Source organism: Otolemur garnettii, unplaced genomic scaffold (genome assembly GCF_000181295.1).
Source record: "Otolemur garnettii isolate 467f Iridium unplaced genomic scaffold, OtoGar3 scaffold00120, whole genome shotgun sequence".
NCBI lineage: Eukaryota > Metazoa > Chordata > Mammalia > Primates > Galagidae > Otolemur > Otolemur garnettii.
In genome coordinates, this window is record NW_003852515.1 from 4,412,026 (window position 1) to 4,422,853 (window position 10,828).

The 10,828-nt window shown below is 40.3% G+C and overlaps 1 protein-coding gene across 3 annotated transcripts in view; it reads right to left on the reverse strand.

Moving 5' to 3' along the window:
• PAN3 (PAN3 poly(A) specific ribonuclease subunit) overlaps positions 1 to 10,822 on the reverse strand; it is a 146,439-nt gene extending 135,617 nt beyond the window's left edge. For all 3 annotated transcript variants that reach the window (XM_003797613.2, XM_023517766.1, XM_023517767.1), the window contains exon 1: positions 10,479 to 10,822. The gene's annotated coding sequence lies outside the window, so the exon portion shown is untranslated. The remainder of the gene's footprint in view (positions 1 to 10,478) is intronic.
• Positions 10,823 to 10,828: the final 6 nt, after the last annotated feature.

Genomic DNA, 10,828 nt, shown 5'->3' on the forward strand with positions numbered 1-10,828 from the left:
CACTGCAGCCTCAAATTCTTGGGCAGAAGGGATTCCCCCACCTCAGCCTTCTAATTAGCTAGGACTATAGGAACATGCCACCCCACTCAGCTAAAAAAAATTTTTTTAATATTTTAGAAATAAGATCTTGCTATCTTGCCCACACTGGTCACAAGCTCCTGGTCACAATCTTCCTGCCTCAGCCTGAGATTACAGGCGCAAGCCTTTGTGCCTACCTTAAAGCTGGAATTTTTGTAATATTAAAAACATAATTTAAAACTAGCTTTAGAAGAAAAAGCAAGAGAGACATGCCAAAGAGCGGAGACATACCAAAGAAGGGAGAGCTTTTTCTAGGGAAGAGGGCTATTATCTACATGCCAATTAACTTAGCCAAGGTTAGTGAGATCAGCACACCCTTATCAATACAAACAACTCCCACCTTACAATGGCTTCACTTCTGAAGAACAATTTAGAAACCATGCACTTAAAATTCTGAGGCTTAATCCTTTCCCAGGCCAGTGACATGTGGTACAGTTATCTCTCAATGTGGTTGGCAGCAGCAGGGAACAGCAAGTCACTAGGGTAAACAACTTATACTCTAGCAGGCGTCCTCAAACTGCAGCCTACCGAGGACATTTATCTGGCCCGCCCAGTGTTTTTGCCGACGCTGCCTGTCCTGCTTAGCAACTGACTTGTCCCGGGGCCTGCAGTCCAGCCCTCCAACAGTTTGAGGGACAGTGAACTGGCCCCTTGTTTAAAAAGTTTGAGGACCCCTGCTCTATAGCTACAGTTTCCAAGCCCCCAAACCATGGAACCAGTCCCTGACCTGTTAGGAATCAGGCTGCACAGCAGGTGAGCAGCAATCATGGAGCAAAGCCTCATCTGTATTTACAGCTGCTCTCCATCACTTCCATTACTGCCTAAGCTCCACCTCCTGTCATATCAGCTGCAGAGGAGCATGAACCCTACTGTAAACTTTGCACAGAAGGCATCTAGGTTGCACGCTCCTTAGGAGAATCTAATGCCTGATGATCTGATCTGGAGCTGTGGATGTAAGTCACACATTTGGGGTGTCACTGTCTCCCATCACCCCAGATGAGACCGTCTAGTTGCAGGAAACCACACCAATTCTGCATTGTGGGGAGTTGTATAATTATTTCACTATATATTACAATGTAATAATAATACAAATAAAGTGCACATTAAACATAATGTGCTTGAATCATCTCAAAACCATCCCTCTCCCCCCACATCAGTCCATAGAAAAGTTGTCTTCAATGAAACCAGTCTGTGATGCCAAAAAGGTTAGGGACCAAAGCTCTACAGTATACTGTGTTGCCAGATAATTTTGCCTAAGTGTTAAGTTAATGTAAGTGTTCTGAGCACATTTAAGATACCCTGGGCTAAGCTATGATGTTCAGTAGTTAGGTGTATCAAATGTATTTTTGGCATACCATATTTTCAAATTAAAATGAGTTTATTTAGCATATAACCTCACTGTAAGCCAAAAACATCATTAAATTGAAAATGCATTTAATACCATTATAAACTCATCACAAAGCTGAAAAACCATAAATCAAATCATCACAAATCAAACCATTATAAATCCTTGATGGATCTATGTCCTGATAAACCCATTATAAAATCAATAAGACACCATCTACACACAAACCAACTGACTAGCCTAAGACCACAAAGTTATTTTTTGTAAAGCACTAAAATCAAAATCTCAGAACCCTCAGTCCAGCACTAATTCCTAAATATTAAAATGAGACACACATACTTTATGTACTGATTTATTAACAATCACATGTATGTCACATAATGACATTTTGGTCAATGACAGACTGAATATACAAGGATGATTCCATAAGACTATCATACTATATATGAGGTATATGTTTAAATACACACACTTACTATTGTGTTACCACTGCCTACAGTATTCAGTACAGTAACATGCTGCACAGGTTTGTAGCCTAGGAGAAGGCTGTACCGTCTAAGTTTGTGGGAAGACACTGTGATGTATGCACAACACTGAAGTTGCCTAAAGACAAATTTCTCAGAATGTATCCCAGTCATTCAGCAACACACGACTATACAGGACAACAGTATATAAAACAAATATTTTATCTTATTCCATTTTGGCTCACTAAACTTTTTATAAACAGGGTATAAAGTTAATATGAAAAAACAAATATGAGAAATGCTACCACAAAACTTGTTTATGTGCACGTGCATACTTACACATACGCGCCATGGGCTAAATAGTGTTCCCACAAAATTCTTATGTGAATCCCTAACACACAATGAGCCTATATGTAGTGACCTGGCCTTTAGGAGATAATTCAAGTTAAATGAGGTCATAAGGGTAGAGCCCTAAACCAGCAGCACTGGTGTCCTTATAAGAGGAAGAAACATCAGAGCTCTACTTTGCAATAGCATCCAGAAAAGGCCACCCAACGACAAAGCATCTGGTCTCCAAACCAGGAGAGAGCCCTAACCAGGAACCAATTGTCCAGCACCTTGACGAGACTTCCAAACTCTGGAACTCAAAAAAAAAAATTTCTGTCTTTTAAACCACCCAGGCTATGGTATTTTGTTATGGCAGCCCAAGTAAGTAATAACATATATTTATATATAATATATACGGGAAAATGTATTTTTAAATATATATCCTAGGTCTATGTCTGTACTATATATATATACACAGAAACATAAAAGGTCTAAACATACACACAACTATCAACAATGATTAATCCTGGGCAGTAAAATGAAAATACTGGTTTACTCTGACTTTATCATACACTTCTGTTCCAAAGGAACTTTCTACACACGAAAGTGTGACTTTTATCATTTAAAAACTAAACGACTCAGGCATGGTGGCTCACACCCATGGTCCCAGCTACTGGAGAGGTTGAAGTGCAGGGATGGCTTGAAGCTAGGGAGACTACAGTAAGCTACGATCTCCTCAAATAGCCACTAGACTCTAGGCTGGGTAGAGTGTGCTCTAGTCTGAGACTTCATCTCTTAAAAAAAAGAAAATAATTAAAAGAAATAAAAATAAGGCTCAGCACCTGTGGCTCAAGTGGCTAAGGAGCCAGCCATGGCTGGCGGATTCTAATCCAGCCTGGGCCCGCCAAACAACAACGATGGTTGCAACCAAAAAATAGCCAGGCGTTGTGGCGGGCGCCTGTGGTCCCAGCTACTTGGGAGGCTGAGGCAGGAGACTCGCTTGAGCCCAGGAGTTGGAGGTTGCTGTGAGCTGTGATGCCACAGCACTCTAGCCAGGAGGACAGCTTGAGGCTCTGCCTCAAAAAAAAGAAAGAAATAAAAAAAAATTAAATAAAAAGAATGATAGCCAATCCTAAATAGATGAAAAATATTTATTTATTTAAATATTTGTTAAAAATATTTATTTTAGGGTGGCACCTGTGGCTCAAAGGAGTAGGGTGCCAGCACCATATGCTGGAGGTGGCGGGTTCAAAACCAGCCCCAGCCAAAAACTGCAAAAAAAAATAAATAAATTATTTAAGGAATAAATATTCCTTAAAATCTTACCAAAAACTTTTAAAATATCATTTCCAGGGGTGGTGCCTGTGGCTCAGTGAGTAGGGCACTGGCCCCATATACCAAGGGTGGCAGGTTCAAACCCAGCCCCAGCCAAATAGCAACCAAAAAATAAAATCATAAAAAAAAATATATATATCATTTCCAGATTCATAGCTTTGTACACAAAAGTAGATATGCCTAAAGAAAAGCAAGCAAAAATATGCTGCTCCAAAATAAAAGTGGACACATATTTTTCAAGTTTAAAAAAAAAAAAACAAAAAAAACAGAGGAGGGGACTGGGGACAGTGGCTCACACCTATAAACCCAGCACTTGGGAGGCGGGCGGAATGCCTGAGCTCACAGGTTTGAGACTAACCTGAGCCAGAGCCAGAACTTGTCTCTAAAAATAGCCAGGTGGTAGCTCAGTGGCTAGGTCTCCAGCCACATACATGAGAGCTAGTGGGTTTGAACCCAGCCCCGGCCTGCCAAAGGACAATGACAACTACAACCAAAAAATAGCCAGGCATTGTGACAAGCGCCTGTAGTCCCAGCTACTTGGGAGGCTAAGGCAAGAGAATCACTTAAGCCCAAGAATTGGAGGTTGCTGTGAGCTGTGACGACACAGCACTCTACCCAGGACAACATAGTGAGACTCTGTCTCAAAAACAAGTAAAAATAAAAAAATTAAAATAGCCAGGCGTTGATAGACAGGCATTGATAGCTGGGCCTTATGGTGGGCCCCTGTAGTCCCAGCTACTTGAGAGGCTGAGGCAAGAAAATTGCTTGAGCACAAGAGTTTCAGGTTGCCGTGAGCTCAGACGCCACTGCACTCTACTAAGGATGACCAAGTGAGACTCTGTCACCAAAAAATAAAAAAGGGAGAAAGGAAAAACTCAGTAATAAAAAACAAATACTGTACTGAAACTAAAAAACTAAATGGTTGTATAGGTACTGGAAATACAGTTTCTACTGACCAAGCATTGCTTTTGTACTACCATAAAGTTGAAAAATCAAAAGTTGAACCCCACTGTAAGTCAGATTATCTGCATATCCATACCCACGCTCACAGAGAACGCAGATAAAATCTGGGAAACCTGAAAAGACAGGCAGACAACAGCCATCAATGCTGGCTACAATACTATATTATAGTTATGAATGTGTACCACTAAAGGAAGGCTACACAAATTTAAGATCTTTACACATTTTCTCCTTTTATACACATGCATTTCCTCTTTACAGACAGGATCTCACTATGTCATCCTGGTTAAACAGCAGTGGCAGGAACACAACTCACTGCAATCCTGAACTCCTGGGATCAAGCTCCTCCCTTTTAGCCTCCTGAGCAGCTGGGTCAACAGGCACACCACCAGGCCTGTCTAACTTGTTCCTTATTTTTGTAGAGACAAGTTCTCACTATGTTGCCCAGTCTGGTCTCAAACTCATGACCGCAGGCATCTCCTTGCCTTAGCCACTCTGCATTATTTCTTACAATTGCCACGTAACTCTACAATTATGTCAAAATAAAAAGTTAATGTAAAAATGGAGAAAAAATACTAAAAAATAGCATTTAACAGGATGATATTTAAGTTTACTTTTGGCACTCATTTATCTTCTTAGAGAGCTATTTCGAATCTACACTGATGGGAAGAAGTACTCTTTCACTGAATCTTACCTGGACTTACGTTAGTATATCCCTATTTGAGTTTTCCTCATTGAATTTGTCAAGACCTAATATTACCTTAAACATATGTCTGTGTCCCCCACTAGAACATAAACTCCATTAGGGCAGAATCTTGTTTTGTTCACTATTATATTCCTATCACCTAGCTCAGAGCTTATAACCTTGCAAGCACAATATTAAATAAGTGAAACAAATGATATTATAAAGTCTTTGTTATATACTTTGTGTATTTTTCCAATAAAAATGATGAAACCTGGACCAGCAATCCTAACAGCAAATTCCCAGTACTCACTCTCCTGTGAGTTAATTAATACAGGTTTGTGACATGAAAAATGTAGTCGTGGCTTAAACAGAAACATCTTTGACACACACATACTACTAAATAATACATGAACTTTAAGTTATCCATGGTACCACTCTCCCCTTTTTGGACAGATAACCACAATTAAATAATCTGTATTTATTTTACTGGTCTTGAATGTATGGTCTCAAACATTTGGGAAAGAGGTTTATTATAGATTAATATTCAATAACACCAGCAGCTATAACTGAAACCTCACTATATGTCCCATGCAATTCTCATAACAATACTGAGGTAAGTGCCCTTATAATCTCCACTTTTAAGATGATAAAAGCTGAAGCTTAAAGTTTGAAAATTTATACAAAGTCAATTCCATCTAAGATGTCTAATTTCAAAGCCTTCACTACTAATTTAGTATATTATATTAAATATAACTGAAAAATAAGTGTTCTGATAAAATAAATGTACTGGATTTCAAATAAAGTAATGTACATAAAATATAAACAGAATATTGGCATAATAAATATTTTAGCTGGCTGGGCTTTGTGGCTCACGCCTGTTAATCCTGGCACTCAGGATTTCAAGACCAACTTGAGCAAGACAGAGACTCCATCTCTACTAAAAATAGAAAAACTAGCAGGGCATTGGGTCAGGTGCCTGTAGCACCGGGGAGGCTGAGACAAGAGGATTGCTTAAACCCAAGAGTTTCAGGTTGCTGTGAGCTAGGCTGAAGCTACAAAGACTGTCTCAAATAAATAAATAAATAAATATTTTAGCTTCTCAAAACAATGCATTTTGAAAATTAAAGCCACTTTAAAAGTCTAGTTAGTTGAAAATATTAGTATTATAACACTAAATGTCCAAAATCAGTAATTGAGATGAACACAAATCAAATCATATTTGAACCTTAGAAAATCCTAAGCCTAACAAATGTGAAATGTCAAAAATAAATGCTTTATTTTAAATAAACTGTTATCGCTCAAACAACAATCTCAAACGTTAGAACATGTTTTGCACCACACTATCAGTTAAACAGAAGAGTCAAAGAAAATATATATACTACAGGCATAAAAAGTGAGCAACAAAAAATACGGTTCTTTACAAGGATGAAACATCACTGCATCTAAGTGCACTAAGAAAAAGCCTCCACACTTCAGTTTCCAATGTGTATAAAGGATAAAATTCTTTTTATTAATCTTTTTAATTTTCTCTATACATATACATGTGTTTGTTTCATTTCCACTTTTTGCCTTCACAAAATTAAAAAGGCTTAAAATTAAATAACAATAACAGTGTTTAAGATAAGGACTAGAAACAAAAACCTCGTAAAGAACGAATGAAGATAAATACATTAGGATAAAATTTTTTAATGCACTTACCTACAATGTTTTAATACTACCTGAAACACAAAACAATTCTGTCAGTGTTTTTCTTTACTTTCCATCTTCATTTGTTTATGTCCTGTCCTATCTTTCTCTTCTACTTATTGGGTGATAATCAGTATCAAAGTAAGGGTCAAAAATGCTAATGCCTAGTTTTCAAAGTTGCCCAATTAGGGAGTATGACAAAATACAGTCTTGCCAAAGCAAGACTTAATTCCAGTACAGGTAAGAGCTGCCCTTCACAGGAAGCCAGAAATCTCTATTTCTATAAACTTCTTGATTTTTTTCTTGTTGTCAAATAATTCATTTAAAACTCACAATGTTTTGGGGAATTAAAAACACCAAAATTATACTATAATTTTAGCCACCAGAATGGCTACAATTACAAGATGAGTAATAACCAAGTTTTCAGGAGAATGTGGAGCGACTGGAATTCTCATACATTCTGCAATGAATGTAAATGTGGTATGATCATTTCAGAAACCTGTTTGACGCCATTTACTAAAGCTGAACAAACATATACCCTATAAACTGAACATATACATACTCTATTATGCTATGCATACCCTATGATCCCACCTAGTCTACTCCTGGGTGGCCCAACAGAAATATACAGACTGGCTTACCAAAAAACATGTATGAGAATTCTTAGTGGACAAAAACTGAAAACAATCCAAATGATACAATGTAACATGATACAGAAATGAGACTAAAGAGACTTCACAACAGAAAAAGCTCTCACAAACATCTTGAAAGCTACCTGATTCCACTGCTGTAAAGTTCAAGAAGTACAAAAATGGAAAATCTGTTATGTTAAAAAGTAGTAGTTATCCTTGGGAAAGGGTGGTCACTGGGAGGGGGCAAGAGCAGAATTTCTGCATGTACTGATTAGGTTCTAGTTCTTGATCTGAATGCTGATTATATAGTATGTTCTCTTGTGAAAATAAATTCCAAGAACATATCATTTGTACACTCTTCTCTACGTATGTTATACTTCTACAAAATGTCTAAAAGCAAAAACAAAAAAGTTTAAAAACACACATACATGGCCTTGGTGTCGATTAAGTGGTTAGGGCTCCAACCACATACACTGAAGCAGGCGGGTTTGAACCTGCCCAGGCCTGCTAAACAATGATAACTACAACAACAACAACAACAAAAATAGCTGGGTGTTTTGGTGGGCGCCAGTAGTCCCAGCGGCTTGGGAAGTTGAGGCGAGACAATTGCTTAAGCCCAAGAGTTTGAGGTTGCTGTGAGCTGGGATGCCAAGGCACTCTACTGAGGGCAACATAGTGAGACTCTGTCTCAAAAACCAAAACAAAACAAAAACACATACATGCACACACAAGATAACCTAGAAGCCAAACAAAATATTTCTGCAGGCACATTCAGCTTATGGCTGCTCAGCTGCATACTGTACATTCTTACCCTTTAAAAAAGAGCAAAGAAAAAGTAAAAACAAAACTGTCTCAGCGATGCCACAAGGTCAAGTTAGTAACAAAATTTAACCTTCTAGTAACAATACCTCTTAGAATGTGTTGTCTATTTTACTTCCCTCATCCACTTAAAAGATCAAGCCTGTCTCAAAAGACACAGAATAATATAGCAAAAGGTAGAAACTAAACGAAACATTAAACAAGGGTAAAAATTCAAAGCAGCCATTAAATCACCAACAACCCTCATCCCTGATTCCTAAACAATTTTATTTGCCACTCCCTGATAATTAGTAATTTTATCTCATCCACATGGAATCCCAACCTGAGAGATACCAGGAAGTCTACCCAAGAAAAGCTTCAGATAACGAAGCTAAAACAAACACTACTGAATCCAAACATATAAATCAACCATTTAATCAGATAACTGTTAAATAACTAAGTATTAATTTTTAAATGCTTTTTCTGCATTAACTGCCTGTCCTCTCAAGACCCTGTATCTCGATTACTTGCTTACTTTCTAGGATAGGGAATGCTTCCACCTTTAAAGCCACTGCTAACATTTTGTTCTCTACCTAAGGTTGCTTACCTTCACCTCTCATCTTCACCAGTCCTATCTTTCACATACCAATTCTTCTAACTATTATGTGTTAATTAGAAAAACCTAGAGGGCAGAGTCTGTGGCTCAAAGGAGTAGGGCCCTGGCCCCATATACTGAAGGTGGCAGGTTCAAACCCAGCCCAGGCCAAAAACTGCAAAAAAAAAAAAAAAAAAAAGAAAAGAAAAGAAAAGAAAAACCTAGAAAGATCACATATTAACTCCAATGTCAGCATTTTAAAAAGTACTTCTTTGTGTAGGTAACAAAACAGCTGTTCATTATTTAGCAAACATTACTCTTAATGAGCCCCAATTCACCCATCCAAAAGAGGATTACACAGAAAACGCAAAGCTGATGCTCAAAAGTGATAAAATTCCACCAATAAGTGACCACTTATGGTCACTTTTTTAAGTTAACCAACTAATTTTCTTAGCTTATCAGCCTCAGCAAGTGCATATGCATTGAAGTCAGGCCTGTCATAACAGACGTATTATCTTTTAAAAAATAAAAACTTTGGAAAGATATCAAATAACCCTCATAAAGCAAGTGCTAAAATCTTCTATCATGTTCATTTCATGTTAAAAAAGACAAAAATGTTCTCACGTTCAAGTTAAACTTCCCATCAAATTATTTTCAGATCAAGCTCTCCAGAAATCCCAAGAAAACAGGACTCCAATGTTCCGTCGTAAATTCCACTCACTAACACATAAAAAGCTGCATGTCAATAGATAATAGCACAAGTAAAAATTACAAACAGCCCTAAGATACCGCATGCAAGGGCTCAGGCGCTCATAAACGCATGCTGCACAAGACACGCACACAAGTCAAGGTATAATGCCAAGTTTGCTTGATACGAAGTTGTAGAAGACAGGCTCCCTACTGACACCCAACTTAGTCCTGCTTTCAGGAAAACGATGTTCAAATGCAAGTCTTGGAATCCCTACTCTAAACTCTCGAATAAACTTGAGAACACTGTAAAAGCCGCAGTCTCCCTTTCCTAATCCTTAGAAAGCATTTCCGGCCTGTAAAACTTGTCTCCCGCAAGTCTTCCACAAACTTTGTCGGTTCTTTCAACCTACTCCAAGACTTAAGCCCGCCCCTCACCTCCCACCCCCCTACCTACACACACACACCCACACACCCCCACTAGGGAACCTTAACACACAGCAGACACCACTCCACACCAGCACGCAAAACACATGTGCCCGCAAACCCAGCCCCTTTCCACACCCCCGGAAACGACACCCCCTTTTCTCACACTCCACACGCCACAGCCCATCCCCCTTCCTCCCCGCCCCCACTCACATCACCCCAGTCCTCCCACCCACGTTCCCAGGAACCCAGCCTCCCTCCAGCTCCCGGGCTAGCCCAAAGCAGTGGGAAGGGAAGCAGGAAGAAGGAAGGCGGGCTCAGGCCTGACCTAGGCCTTGCAGACCGCCTTGGGAGGTGGGGGGGAGCCCGCGGGCTGGGCTCAGCTCCCAGCGGCAGCAGGGCCTCATCCGGCCCCAGGCCTTACCTCCGCCGCCACGGCCCTTCCCGCCCGCATACTCACTTGCTAGCCTCGGTCCATCAAGTCCGCCGCTGCTGCCTCCTCCGCCGGCTGCAGCTCCTGCGCCCGAGCCCCCCAGGTCCGGCTTCTTGGGCCCGGGGGGCGGTCCAGCTCCCCCGCCTGGGACCGCTCCAGGTGGAAAGCCGGCCACGGGCGCACCCGCCAGAGCCAGGGGGACGCTGTTGCTATGGAGGCCGAGGCCCGGGGCAGCCCCAGCGGCCGGGTCCTCATGCAGGAACTGACACTCCTCCCCGTAAAAGCAAGTCTTGTCCTTGGCATAGTAGCGGCAATACTTGAGCTTCACTCCAGCCGCCGCCCCGCCGGGGACACCCCCGACCCCCGGCGGGGGCACC